The sequence below is a fragment of the Myotis daubentonii genome, chromosome 11 (assembly GCF_963259705.1).
Source record: "Myotis daubentonii chromosome 11, mMyoDau2.1, whole genome shotgun sequence".
Classification (NCBI taxonomy): domain Eukaryota; kingdom Metazoa; phylum Chordata; class Mammalia; order Chiroptera; family Vespertilionidae; genus Myotis; species Myotis daubentonii.
Window position 1 is genome coordinate 63,851,232 of NC_081850.1, and position 14,343 is coordinate 63,865,574.

The 14,343-nt window shown below is 40.9% G+C and overlaps 1 protein-coding gene across 4 annotated transcripts in view; it reads right to left on the reverse strand.

Moving 5' to 3' along the window:
- Positions 1-14,343, reverse strand: part of LPAR1 (lysophosphatidic acid receptor 1) — a 118,935-nt gene that overhangs the window by 22,222 nt on the left and 82,370 nt on the right. The gene's annotated exons all lie outside the window — the stretch shown is intronic.

Below are 14,343 nucleotides of genomic sequence, written 5' to 3' on the forward strand. Positions count from 1 at the left end.
CTTTTGGTCGGGGCACATATGGGAGGCAACCAATTGATGTTTCTCTCTCTCCCGCTTCCTCTCTCCCTAAAAATCAAATTTTAAAAATATCCTCAGGTGAGGATTCAAAGAATATAAGAAGAAATAATGGTTTAAAATTTCCAAATCTGGCACACACAAAAATATAAACCTAGTTTCAAAAAACTGCATGAATTTAAAAGAGAATGAACCCAAAGAAATACACACCAAGACATTTCTTAGTTGAGTTTTGAGAACTGAAGCAAAAACAAAACAAAACAAAACAAAACAAAACTTAGACAGCATCCAGAAAGAAATGACATACTACCCATTAGAGGACATTTAAAAAATAGCAAATTTCCCATCTAAAACCATGGAGGTACAAGGAAGTGGCACATTTTCCAAGTGTTGTAAAAAAATATAAATAACCTGCCATTTTCAAATTATGTATACAGCAAAACTATCCTTCAGGAATTAAAGAAAACAAAAAAAATGAAACATCTCTAGATGAAGGAAAACTAAAAAAATTTGTTGTTAGCAGACCTACCTTTAATGAATGGCTAAAAGAAGTTTTGGGGTGTTGTTTTTTAACCAAAAAGGAAATGACAAAAGAAGGAATCCTGGATCATCAGAAAAGAAGGAAGAACAACAAAGAAACAGAAATATGACTATATACAATAGATGATCCTCTTCATAAGTTTTATAGAACACATTGGATGATTGAAACAAATGCTAAAATACCCCCGTGATAGTCAAGACAATGACCTTTAAAAGGAAGGAAAGTAAAGGGACTGAAATAGAAGTAAAACTTCACCACTTCAAAGTGGTAAAATGCTGATATCAACAGAGGATAAGCCACATATGTATACTGTAATACCCAGAGTAACCAATAAGAAAACAATACAAAGAGATACACTGAAAAACACTGTAAATGAATCAAGATAAAATCCTAAAAGCCCCAAATATCTATTGGGGATTCTGCATATTAGGTGGCTAAATGCATATAAATGCATAAAGTCATTTATGAAAAAGTCCTAGAGTCTAGGACCTAGACTGAGAACTACCTCATGCTGGAATGGATCTAGACTAGAGCTTGATCTGACTTTAGCTGGGAATATCAATCACCACCTTACTAGGCCTGTTTTCACATCAAATAGAAGTGGCTGTAAGACAACCTGGGCCACTTCCAGTGCTAAAATTTGATTATTCTATAAATTATTATAGCTCTCCATTCTTCTTATCCATCCTGTGTTATTCCTTACGATTCAAATGTCTCTAAAAGTGCTCTGAAAATTATTCAATAAATATTTAAGATTTCCTACTTATATCAGTTTAATTGTTCTAAACAATTAAAACATACATACACACACCTTTTCTGACCTCAGGAAAAAGCTAAAATGGATTCATAAGAAAATTATACTATAGTAGATAAAGGCTAAGCTCTTGTCCGACCCAATTAATTCAGCCTTCCATCAATCGTTCCCTGTTTATTTGTTCTTGGGAAATAACTAATCAGTGTGTTTATCTTTTCTTTTTCCCCTTAAGCATATTTTAAGAAGATTTTTCCATTTAAACTGGGAACTAAAGTACTACTAATTTTAAATATTTAAAAATATTTAGTAAGCTATTTTTTTTGTTTTTTTTGTTAATCCTCACCCAAAGGTAATTTTTCCATTGATTTTGAGAGAATAAAAGGGAGGGAAGGAGAGAGAGATTGAAACATCGATGTGAGAGAGACACAGCAATTGGTTTCCTCCCAACCCGGAAGTCAAACTTGCAACCCATGTACATAACCCTTGACTGGGAATCACACCAGCAACCCTAAGGTGCACGGGCCAACACTCTAACCACAGAGAACACAGCCAGGATATAAGCTATTTTTAAATATTTTTATGTAATTATTGTAAAATATTTTAAGATTTTCAAAAAGATGAATTTGCAATGATTTATTAATACAATGAAATATTAATAAATAATTGTTTAGATGGGTACTTTTACTATTAAAGTGCCTACACTATAATAATTTACTGTTAATTATTAAAGTTTTAAAATAGGAACCGCCTATGTAAATTGATCACAAAGTATCTTTGAAAGAAACCCCAATAGAAATATAAAGTAGAATAATAACCTAAGAGGCTAAGCACATTTTAGTAACTGCATTGAATAGAACATTCTAGTCTTTCAGAGAAAGATTCATTGGGTGGTGGGGTTCACTAGACACTATGAGGAAATGCCTTCTCTTCTGTGGACCAGAAACTCCCTGTCATGCGCACAACTTCCCAGGAAGCCTTGTAAATTCAGAGGCAGCTCCTCGGGGAGTTGAGAGACCTGCTGTGCTGGGAAGAACCTCCTTGAAGAAAACAGCAAGCATGCCCAGGGTCCTTTCAGGAGAGTTGGTGTGTCCCACGCACAGGAAAAGTTCAACGGGACTTCCCGTTTGCATTGCAGAAGGGACAAGAGAACTACAGACCAGACACCAAGAGTGGTGAAGATCTGTACGATCCTGACCCCTTTGTGTACCTTCCCCCTATTTCTACTACCTTCTGGTTCTCAGTTGATAACGGAATGAACACCTAAAAGGGCTGGGTCCTGGTACAACGGACAGTGAGAAAGCAGGAAGGCTGGGGAGACACTGTCTCCGTCTAAAGAAAACCTCAGAGGCAGAAAAGCCCGAGGGAGAGAGGAAGTGGACAGACAGATGGAAAGCAATCTGGGTCATTGAGGACAGTGGAAGGGAGAGAGGAAAGCACAAAAGCAATGAGGAAACAAAATAGTTAAATCATGGCCTCTAAAAAAAATCCTTAATGAGAGAAAATGGAAAGAAAAACCCAGCTTCTTTCCACACACATCCTACGTTTGACCACCCATCAGCGAGGCCTCCTCTCTGACCCCTCTCCCTCATGAAGGTGACGAGAGACTCGGGCCGCAGAGCCTTGGGCTTGGAGGCAGGGACACTGCCAAGAACCTCCCTCCCGCAGAGGCAATCCTGACTTCTTTATAGGCGCAAAGGTCTGATCCCAGACGCAGAGGCAGAAAGAAGGCTTTGGAAAAGAAAAACGCTTTTCTTTTAATGACAGTTTACCAAAAAAAGAGAATTCATGGAGGTCACGGACCTTTTTCTGACTGCAAGTTCTCACCTTACTTTTTTACTTCTAAAAGCAAAGAAGAGGAGAGATTAAAGGCAGGTCTCTCTTCTTTCACAATACAGCCCGTTTTCAGACATCTCACATTCAGAGAGTGCTGACATTTTTTAATGGAGCTAGTATTTGAATATCAGGCTTTTATCAACTATAGACACTGTCAGAGTCTACATGTGAGCCAATTTTAGGTAGTATATTAAAGTATGGGCTGTCTCTTGCTGAAAACGGCGTCTCAACATCACAGTTTTTTCGTGACTCAGAAACTGTGTCCAAAGAAAAGGGCTACGAGATTCTCATCTAAGTGTCACTGGGACACTCTGTCCTTCCCTTCTTCACTTTCGAATTGAGAAGGGCCTGCTAATCTTGCCTCTCTTGGGATTGCCCCTATTAGTGAAAGGGCTGACCTCAACTAGATTGAGCAACTCGTCAAACCTGGGAGAGCCGCTCTGTCCAGCTCAGGAAGGTCCGGGCCCAGGCAAGGAGGTCAACCGGCAGCGAACAAGGCCCCATGGCAGACATTCCGCATTTACTCTTCAACACAATGTGTGAAGTAGGGTCGGTTGTCCTATTTCCCAGATGAGGTACCTAAAGTTGAATTCGGTTGATTTGTCAAGCTACCATTCAAATTGAGGTCTATGTTCAAATCCAATGTTCATCTGGCATATACTAGGTGCTATCTTTCTATCTATCTTTATGAAAACGAAGTCTTGCCCTAACCGGTTTGGCTCAGTGGATAGAGCATCGGCCTGCGGACTGAAGGGTCCTGGGTTCGATTCCGGTCAAGGGCATGTGCCTTGGTTGTGGGCACATCCCCAGTAGGGGGTGTGCAGGAGGCAGCTGATCGATGTTTCTCTCTCATCGATGTTTCTAACTCTCTATCCCTCTCCTTCTCTGTAAAAAATAAATAATATATATTTTTTTAAAAAGAAAACAAAGTCTTAAGTTATCTGATTCAAATGCATTTTTCCACCAGACCATGCCCCATGGAAAATACAGATTTTTAGAGCAGCCACTATTACATTAAGTACAAGTTTACAAAGGTAGTATTTACCACTATTACAAGTCTATCCTAGAACCAAAACAAAAAAAGTTCATCCTCCTAAGAGAAATGAAACTCAGCACCAATTTGTTATTACACACACACACACACACACACACACACACACACACACACAATTCTAAAAGTCTCTAGGTTCAAGTTTTGCACAAGTAGTGATGAAATGTGCTTTAAATATTTTAAATAAGTATGTCTATATTTAGCTTTGGATATTATAAAACCATGTAATAATCAGACTAGACCTCCAGCTAAGCACATAATAGGCCCAAGGAACAATGGCCCTTTCGGGATGGAGCAAAGTAAGTGAAGGGGAATTATGGGAAATAAGGCTGAAGAACAGGCTGCAATATGATGTTAGAAGGATGAGACTATCAGACTTACGCAGTGGGGATCCATTTGAATTTTTAATTACAAAAACCAATGTGACTCGTTTGCAGAACATAGAGGCAGGGTGAGATGCTGAAAGTACAGAGAATGGCTAAGAAGTTCAGTTCAGTACCTGCTACATTCCTCCACAGGGGGCTGGTTGTTATTACATCGTGTTAAGGAAACATGTCCAAGCTTCAGGTATCCTCGCCCTTTATCTTTGGCAGGGGGTGAGGGGCCGAAAGGAGAAGTTCCCCACTGCTTTTCCCCCTCGGTTCCTGCCCACGAAGGATGCCGTCACCTCTTCCCGGGGAAAGCAAGCTCCATAACCAGGAACTTACCAACTCCCAGCCCGTGCTCAATTCTAATCATACTTCCCTTTGTCTTCTTACGCAGCTCACTCCCCAACTTTCAAACAGTTTTATCATTGAGTACACAAATGTCTTTAACGGGTTTCTACCAAACATCTAGAACAACCTTGGTTGAGAAAATAACTCCTGGTTTCCTTCTTCCCAGACTGGCTGTCTTATCAAGGGAGGCAGAACGCTCCTACGTAAAAGGAAGGTGCCTAATAGAGTATTCTTACAGAAGGCTCTCTCCCTCTGTCCACTTCCTTTCCTCCTTAAAGACTCAAAAACAAGATGGCTTTATTTTGTGTGCTGAGATGCTGCTTCTGTGTTTCACTTTTCTCCTTAAAGGTGAATGTTTTACCTCTTCCAACTCGGTTAAATGCTAACCCCATCCTTGAAAATGGGTCTAACCACCTGGATTGCACAGGAACATCATCTCACAGGTTAATAATAAAAGTCAGAATTCAGTGTCGGGAATGATAAGGGCCTCTTTGTACACATTACATTGATGTGTAGTATCTGGGTCATATGTTTAAGACAGAGACATTTTCCTCAGGGTACTTTAAATTTGTTTGTCAGCTCTGTATAACTGTACTCCTAAATGGCTGTGTTTAGGATTTCATAGTTTTTCTTTACCTTTCATTAAAAAAAATTAATGCTTATTGCTATTTTATGATCATGAGAGTAGAAAGTAAATAATGTAGAAAATTTGAAAAATAAAATATACAAAATGTATCTTTAAAACCATGTTTGAAATCAAACCTGTAAACAACTTATACATACATGCACACATATACATACTACCACACACATGTATATCTTTGTACACATTATTCCCTCAGAATAAATTCCTAGAAGTAAGAAGACATAAAAGGATATGAACAGTTTAAAGTCTTTAGATGTATATTTTAACTTATTTTTCTATACTTATTATCATCAATTATGAAAGAGTAACTGACTTCCCTAAGAAGAGAAATGGAATAAGTTTGTCTTTTGTATCTCCCTGCTTACTCCAAAGTGTCTTTCAATGTAATCCTATATAATAAAAGGCTAATATCCAAATTGAACAAATGGCGGAATGACAGGTCGCTATGGCGTGCACTGACCACCAGGGGGCAGACGCTCAATGCAGGAGCTGCCCCCTGGTGATCAGTGTGTTACCACAGAGGGAGCACTGCTCAGCCAGAAGCCCTGAGCTCATGGCTGGCTAGCGCAGCAGCAGTGGCAGGAGCCTCTCCTGCCTCTGTGGCAGCACTAAGGATGTTCGACTGCTGGCTTAGGCCCGCTCCCCTGATGGCTCCCAGACTGCGAGGGGGGCACAGGCCGAGTTGCGGGGACCCCTCCCCCCTCCAGTGCATGAATTTCATGCATCAGGCCTTTAGTAATTTAATAAATTATCAATTTTTAAACCATGGTAACAATATGAATGACCAAAATAAAGCAAACAGATAAGTATAGAATGATATCACCCTATGGCAACGTTTTTGGCAGATTTTAAATGTTAAGGATAAAGGAAGCAGTATCAAGTATGGCATCAATATAATATGGCTGTATATATTTTTAAGCATGTACACACACCATAGCCAGCTTCTACTGAGCCTTTGCCACAGGCCTTGCACTCATCAGATATACTTTCTCATGCAGTTCTTGCAATAACCATATGAGGTAGACACTCCTGCTATCTCTATTTTACAAATGAGGAAACTGAGGTTCAGAGAGCTCAAGAAGCTTTTCTGGGCAATACAACTAATAAGTGGTGGGGCTGAGTTCCAAATCCAGATCCATCCGAATGCCTCCAGAAGCCTCTATGCTGAGCCACAAGGCGACAGTGCCATTGAAAACTATGCACTGGGTGGAAACATGTCAACATGATGGTGGTCAAATGCAGGGCGACTTTGGAATTCTTATTGAAATGTTTCTGGATATTATAGAACATTGACATCAGATGTGATTTACTTTGATAATCAGGAACAAATTAGTGAATAGTTCATAAATGTCTCATGCAGCCTCTGTGACCCGGAGCCAGGAGGCCCAGTCCCTTGCCCATGGGACAACCACGATTATCACAAGGAGATCCTTCGTGTGGCATGGGAGCCCCTTTCCTTTCCTTGCACTTGAGGTGGAGCAGTCTCCTCATGACGTGGAAGTCTTTTGAAGTTCCTTAGGTTTTCTCTAAAGAATGTTAATTATGTATGCCCCACCTTCCGCCCCCACCAGAAAAAGCACCCCCAAAACTCCACTGACTCCAAACATTCTATACTTAACTATAAGTTTTAAAATAACAGTGTCCAGATGTGATCAGAAAATATATCTGGGGGGGGGGGGGAACCTTGAAAGAAGAACTATAAAATACTATGCATGGCAAACTGCATAATTCATTCTTCTACATAAGCTGAAATAAAGATTCTTAAAGGCTGCTGGGAGAAGATAGAGCAGAATTCCTAGTGCTGTGTATGTGCATTGTTAATACTACGACACCTTTATAGTTGAAAGATAAAATAACTTCTTTCTAAAACATAATCCAAGGTATGGGTAATAAAATGTTTAAATTTCTTAAACTCGGGGCAGGGGCAGGGGCAGGGCCATAAGCTTGAAAAAGACCAAGAAAAACTATGCTAAAGGTCATTCTAGATAGAGTCAGTATATTAGATAGTCAAGCCCCACAGAAATGCTTTCACTGAGCTGCACTTGGCCGCAGGCCACCAGCCTCCCTGGAGAAGTGTTAGAAGCTGTGACCTATGGGACACGGCCCTGCATGAGCCAAACGCTGGGAGTTGTTCAGTACATCACACCATGTGGCTATCACAGGTGAAGAAAGGTCTCTTTGGACTCAGTACTCAGAGGAGCTATTCCTCCTGATCCTTCCTTATGGCCAAAATTCATGAACCTAATTGTGTTTACATCTGCATTAACCACTATAAAGCATACCTTTATGTGACTCCATGTCACTTTCTTACATTTATTTCCCCCTTTCCCTCCTTTTCTTGCTTATTTTGAATTCAACTTTGTCCTCTGAACTGTGTGCATCTTTTTAAGCTGCCTTAATCTCTTTTTTTACACAACGTTGAGTATAAATAAACACAGGCACATACTCTGCACATGCCTGTAAAATGATTTCAGTAATACTGCTACTTGGACATAAAAAATACCCCACAAGAATGGAACCAGCATGTCTCTTACAGATCAACAACGAGAAAATACATTTTCATTCCTATTTTAACAGTGAAATCCAAACAGTCTAAGGTCTGTCACCCACAGGCCATTCAGCAGACACTCAGATAAAAACCTGATCCCAGTAGCATTGCTGGCTATCTGCAGGGTCACCATTATATCATGATTATGTTTTCGTGCCACTGTGCTCAGCAAGTAAGCAGCCGGGGGTATAGACTTCTGGCTGTCCTCACCAAAGGGATTGTCAGGTTCGAGATGTGAGAGTTTAAGAGCAAGCAGAGTGGGTGGAGAAGGTGCAAGTAAAGGGATAAGTCAAGAGACAGGAGAATCAGAAAATAGTAATGTCTCAGTAGCCAAAGGAAGAGAAAAACTCAAGAAGGAAGTGTTAGGTGATTCATTCTTTAAGGAAAGACAAATATTTCCGGGACAAATTATTTAAAAACAATAAATGTAGATTTGCATACTTAATACTCTATCCTTTACTCTTCCATCTAATAACATTGATTTCTTTGAAAATGGTGCTTTTCAAAAGCTATTTTTCCCCCAACTGTACTCAAAACACACCTGACCCCCCAATGAATCACACCCTTATGTGTGGGAAGAACCTATAACTTGCTTCTAACAAATAGAATATCGCAATGGTTATAGGACATCATTCCCTTGATTAGGTTCTGTTAAATGGCAAAAGTGAAGGAATTTTGCAGCTGTAATTAAATTGACTTTAAATTGATCAAAAAGATTATCCTTGGTCAGTTGGACCTAATCAAGGAAGCTCTTTTAAACAGATTCTAGAGGCCAGAGACTAGAAGGCACAGATACCGAATTCATCCTCTCTCTCTCTCTCTCTGACTTTGAAGAAGCAAGATGCCATGAATCCCATCATCACAAGGAAATAAACTAGGCCAACTACCTGAAAGATCTTGGAAGCAGATTCTTCCACAGTCTAAGCTTCAGATGAGAATGCAGCCCAGTCAACACAATGGTTTTGGCTGGGTGAGGTCCTGAACAGAGCACCCTTGCAAGGATGGGGAACGTCCAGTCCTCAGGCCATATGAAGTCCTCGAAACCATCTGGTCTGGTCCTTCCAAGGCATTAGGGGTGAGTCCATTAAATGCGTGACCACATAGAGCAGGCTCATTTTTAAGTTGATAATTCTGTATGGCCCGCGAATGATGTTATAAATGTCCAAATGGCCCTGGGCAGAAAGAAGGTTCCCCACGCCTGAACGGGTGGGGGGATTGCTAACCTACTAAAACTGTGTGCTAGTCAATGAGTGTTTGACCATTGAGTTTGTGGTAATCTGTTATGCAGCATAGAAAACTAATACAGGGAATCAACTTGCATGGGAATTGCCTTATAATATTAACTAAACAGGAAAAAAAAATGGAATGGAAACTTCACACTCTTTTCTTTTTCGGGAGTTTCTATCATTTACTTTTTTTGGTAGCCCTCATGTTTATTTTCACATCCCTTTACTGACACCAGACACTTTTCTAAAGAGCTTACATCATACTTAGCCAAGTTCTCCCACACTAAATGCTTCAGATTCTTAAACTAAAGCTGCTGCCACCATATCCATGATGCGTGGCTGGAGGGACCATCACACAGTGTCTTTGTGAGGATTCAGTGCTTGCTACCCAAAGAAACTTGCCTCCAGGAGGCCAGAAACTTAGCCTGGCCAGCCTGTGACCGCCACGATTTTCTAGTCAGCCAACAGAGACACAAGCTACTATAGTGACTCAGCACACTCAAGTCAATGCCTTCAACCCCACAGTTACAAGACCATTTGTTCTCCCCTCACTTGCCATTTGGGCAAGAAAACCACCAAAAAGCATGGGACAGCAAGCTTTCTACAGACCTGCAAGAAGGAGCCAAGGCTTCATCTCCATTCTGACACTGGGGTCAAAACATAGTCTGAGGCCAGGCTATTCTGCTGAGACTTGGGTCCATAATAGCATGTGCTCTGTTGAAAATTATACCCTGATGATGTATTTCCATGCCTCTGTGCCCAGAAAGCGGTTAGGCAGTAAAGGCTCTAGCACGGGTGAAAGGGTTAGGCCTGTGAACGTTGGGGGAAAGGAGAAAAGGGGGAAGAGAGAGTTTGTCTCTCTTTTTACTGAATTATCAAATTTTTCTGTCATTCAGAAATTGAACTTTAAAATTCTTGCATTACAGCCCTAGCTGGTTTGGCTCAGTGGATAGAGCGTCGGCCTGTGGCCTGAAGGATCCTGGGTTCGATTCCAGTCAGGGGCACGTGCCCCGGTTGTGAGCTCAGTCCCTGGTGGGGGGCATGCAGGAGGCAGCCAATCAATGATTCTCTCTCATCAGTGATGTTTCTATCTCTCTCTCCCTCTCTCTTTCTCCCTGAATATATGTGTGTGTGTGTGTGTGTGTGTGTATACACACCATATATACAATAATGTATATATTATTGATTTCAGAGAGGAAGGGAGAGGGAGAGAGAGATAGATACATCAACCAAGAGAGAGAATCATTGATCAGTTGCCTCCTGCACGCCCCACAGTGGAGACTGAGCCCGCAGCCGGGGCGTGTGCCCTGACCAGAAATCCAACCGTGACCTCCTGATTCACAGGTTGACTCTCAACTCCTGAGCCACGCCGGCCAAGATCGAATGCAATGTTTTTGATATGCAGTTCAAAGGCTGCTACACATTTTCTCTTTTGAAGTTATTTCTAACAAAGCATTGGCAATTTTTTTCACAGTGTTGTGATTCTTATACACTGACTAGTTAAAACTACTGTAACACTTAAGTGTATTGTACTAGACACAGGTGAAATAGCCAATGTTCATTGTTCACAAAAATCAAAGAGAATGACACTCATCTTTCCTTTGCTTTTCCTTTCCTTCCTCTTTCATTTTTAACTTTTGAAATGTTAAAGGCGGCAGCAGAGCAAGTGAGGAGCAAAGAGAATACCAATGATCATATTTTATCCTTTCTACTTTCCTTTCCACCTTCCTCTTTCATTTTAACTTTTAAAATATTAAAAAAGTAGCAATGTAGCAAGTAAGGAGCACTAACACTGAAATTACAAATGCTGGAGTGGGGTATGGGCTCTGGCAAATATTGAATTATCTTCAGCAATTTTATTAATCCCTTGAGCCTCAGTTTTGCCATCTCTAAAATGGGGGGAAGTATCTACACTGTCATATTTACATAATATATATACCTGTCATGAAAATGTTAAGAGATTATATATGTCTATGAAGATACCTTAGTATATATAAACGAAATGTTACATGAATGCTAGGTACCTTCTTATTTTAATATTGATGCTTTCTCTCATAAACTGGCAAAGACAGATATTAAATTCTAAAAATTAATGGTTTGTTACTTTATTCCTATCAACAATTAAAATATTTAAAAGTAAATTACATAGTTCCTTTCAAAATAAACAGAAAAAAATAGTGTAAGTGCTTTTGTAACATTTATTAATGTCAGGCATTACGCTAAGGGGCACCACGTTTTATTTTATTTCATTTTATTTTCTCACACAAAATAAGACCTATTATTATCTCTATGTTGCAGATGAGGAATCTGAAGTTTCAGGAAATTAAGCAATAAGTGGTAAACCCAGGTCATCCAAGCAAGTAGTCGAGTCCAGAACCCACAATTAGCCACTCGACTGCTTCGGATTATTTTCTGGGTTGACATGCCAAGAACAGTGGCAATGAGATGTGGCCTGGGCAGGTCTTTGTTGCTTTAAGACAAAGAGTGCCCCTAATGAGTTGGGAGGTCCAGTGTGGAGGACATGCCCACCCACACCACTGGGAGACGGCCACAGATCAACACCCACAGATAAACCACATCACTGGCATATCATTTAGGCCGCCTACAATGGCAATGATGCTCCCTGGAGTCATGAACTGGAGACGGACAGCACAGTGACGGACCTATAGCTGGCCACCAAAGCATACAGGGCCTTCAGGGTCCCATCTAGGCCTGCAAAGGGCCAGGAGCAGAAACAGACTCTGCTGTTGCCGATGAAAACAGGGCAGAGAATGGCCCCGGACAAAGGGGAAGGAAACTAGATAGCTAGAACCAAGAAATAAATAAAAGCAGGAACTAGGAAACAAGAGAATCAACTAGCCAGAAGAAAACAAAAATAAAACCGAAGTAAAGCCAGAAACCAGAAATACAGTAGGGCCCTGGTCCCCAAACTGAGCCCTGAGGCACCTTAGGGTTCCACAGTGAATTTAAAGGAACACTACTGAATTTTACATTTGAGAAAACAGTCACACTCAACGTCTGTCAGATGCCACGTGAACTACTAGCCTGAAGTAGTTCACAGTTTCAACATTAGATGGCATTACATTCCTGTTGATGACGTCATGTCTTTGCAACATGTCTTTAGTGATAAAAATCGAGTATTGCATAAAACTCAGCGTGGAACAGGACACGAAGACAGCGGTGCCCAGTCTGAGTCCAAGTTTCGAGAACTTGTGCAGTGCTCTTAATAACTGCTGTCAAGAAATAGCTAAACATATTTCTTCCAATCTATGTGTTTTTGTTTTATGAAATGGCTCCTAATTTATTAGGACCGATGTACTTATTAAATTGATTTAACCGCTTAATAAATGAAACCGTTAGGTATTTCTTTTGGCCTAAAGGCACTGGAAAAAATGACCGAGACAACAAAGCTCACTGAGAAACTATGGGGACCTTGGCATGAGGGATTGGAGTTGTCTAGGGAAGACAGAAAAGTGGGGGTCTCAGAAGTGAGCTTTGTGTGTCCGCTTTCAGAGTTCTTCAGGATCCTTTGACAGGGAAACACCATCCAGTCCAGGAAAAACCTGCCCCACTGAGTTTGGGAAGCGAGGTGGGTTCTCTTCTTCTGGCCCGCCCCTTCTGCTCACAATATAATGAAAGTCTAGAACAATGAAGATGAATCCAGCGGCTTTAGTTCTCAACATAGCAGTACGGTCTTTCAATGAAAACACCACGTCATGTATTTTGTAATAGTGTCTACCACGTACTGACATGCCTGGGATCTTATCTTACTTAATCTTTTGAGGTCTTGCTGTTTCTGCCCTGCCTCTCATCCTGCAGACAAGGAAGTAGAAGCTTGGAGAGACTGAAAACATTTTCCACGTTGGCTCTGCAGGCATGCAGTAGGGGGGGATTAGAATCCAGGCGCTCGGCACCTCAGAGGGAACACTTGGTCCCCCTGTCACCCCCTTTCCCCGTCCCCCCCCCCACCCCCCCGCTACAGTGTTCAGCTGCTAGGCCTTTAGGCTTCTAAAGAAATTAATATACATTAGACCTTTACATGGAATGAAGAACTTCAAGTAGTATATATATATATTTAAATGGGACTAAATGCATTTCTATTTTTGTGTATTCTTAGTCTCTAAATCCTGGAAAAGTTGCTACCTCTTTTCTAGGTTTGCCAGTGTCTATCCTCATGAGTAAATATAATGTTAATGGTTACAAAGTGCACTTTTAAGATAAAAAAAGAAGCCATCCAATATGGACATGAATGTAACTAAATATTCTCCATTCCCTGATGGTAGGGGTATAAATTGGTACAAACTCTCTGGAGAACATTAGACAATAAGTAATCAAGATTCACAAAGTCTCAGTGAGGAAAGTAAAGATTCATATTAGATAATATTTATCGGAGTGTTATTTGTAACAGCAGAGAGAGACAGAGAGACAGAGAACATAAGAACTTCAGTGCCCGGTGATTATATCATATTCCATCATTTGGATGTGCTGTGTTCTTTTTCTCCCTAACCTCACCTTCCTTTACCTTTCTCTCCTCATCCTCTCCCTTGCAAAGCAGGTGTGCAAACATACATGTGTGGGGCAATCATAGGTTCTCACCCACGTTGAAGTGGTACCAATAATGTGTCCATTTTCAAAAAGGTAAAAAATAGACATTAGAGATGAGCAAGAACAAGTTTAAGGCCATGTAGGTTAAACCAAAGCCAGAGCCTCATTGCTGTTATTCTCAAGGTTTGTGTGGCTGAAGTTAGACGACGAGATGCCAGCACACGGGTTCTGCTTCAGCAGCTGGGCTGGGGCCCAGGAATCCATCGGCTTGTGTAACAAGCATCTCAGGTGATTCAGCTGCAGGTGGCCCGTGGACCACACTCGGAGAAACACTGAAGTAGTGAAGCCCTTATGGCACTGATGAGCAAATTGTTGTAAAGGTTAAGTACATTGCCCACAGTCATTCCAACCAGTAAGTGGCAAATCAAGAATTAGAACATAGTTGATGCCTTTGCAACCACAATATGT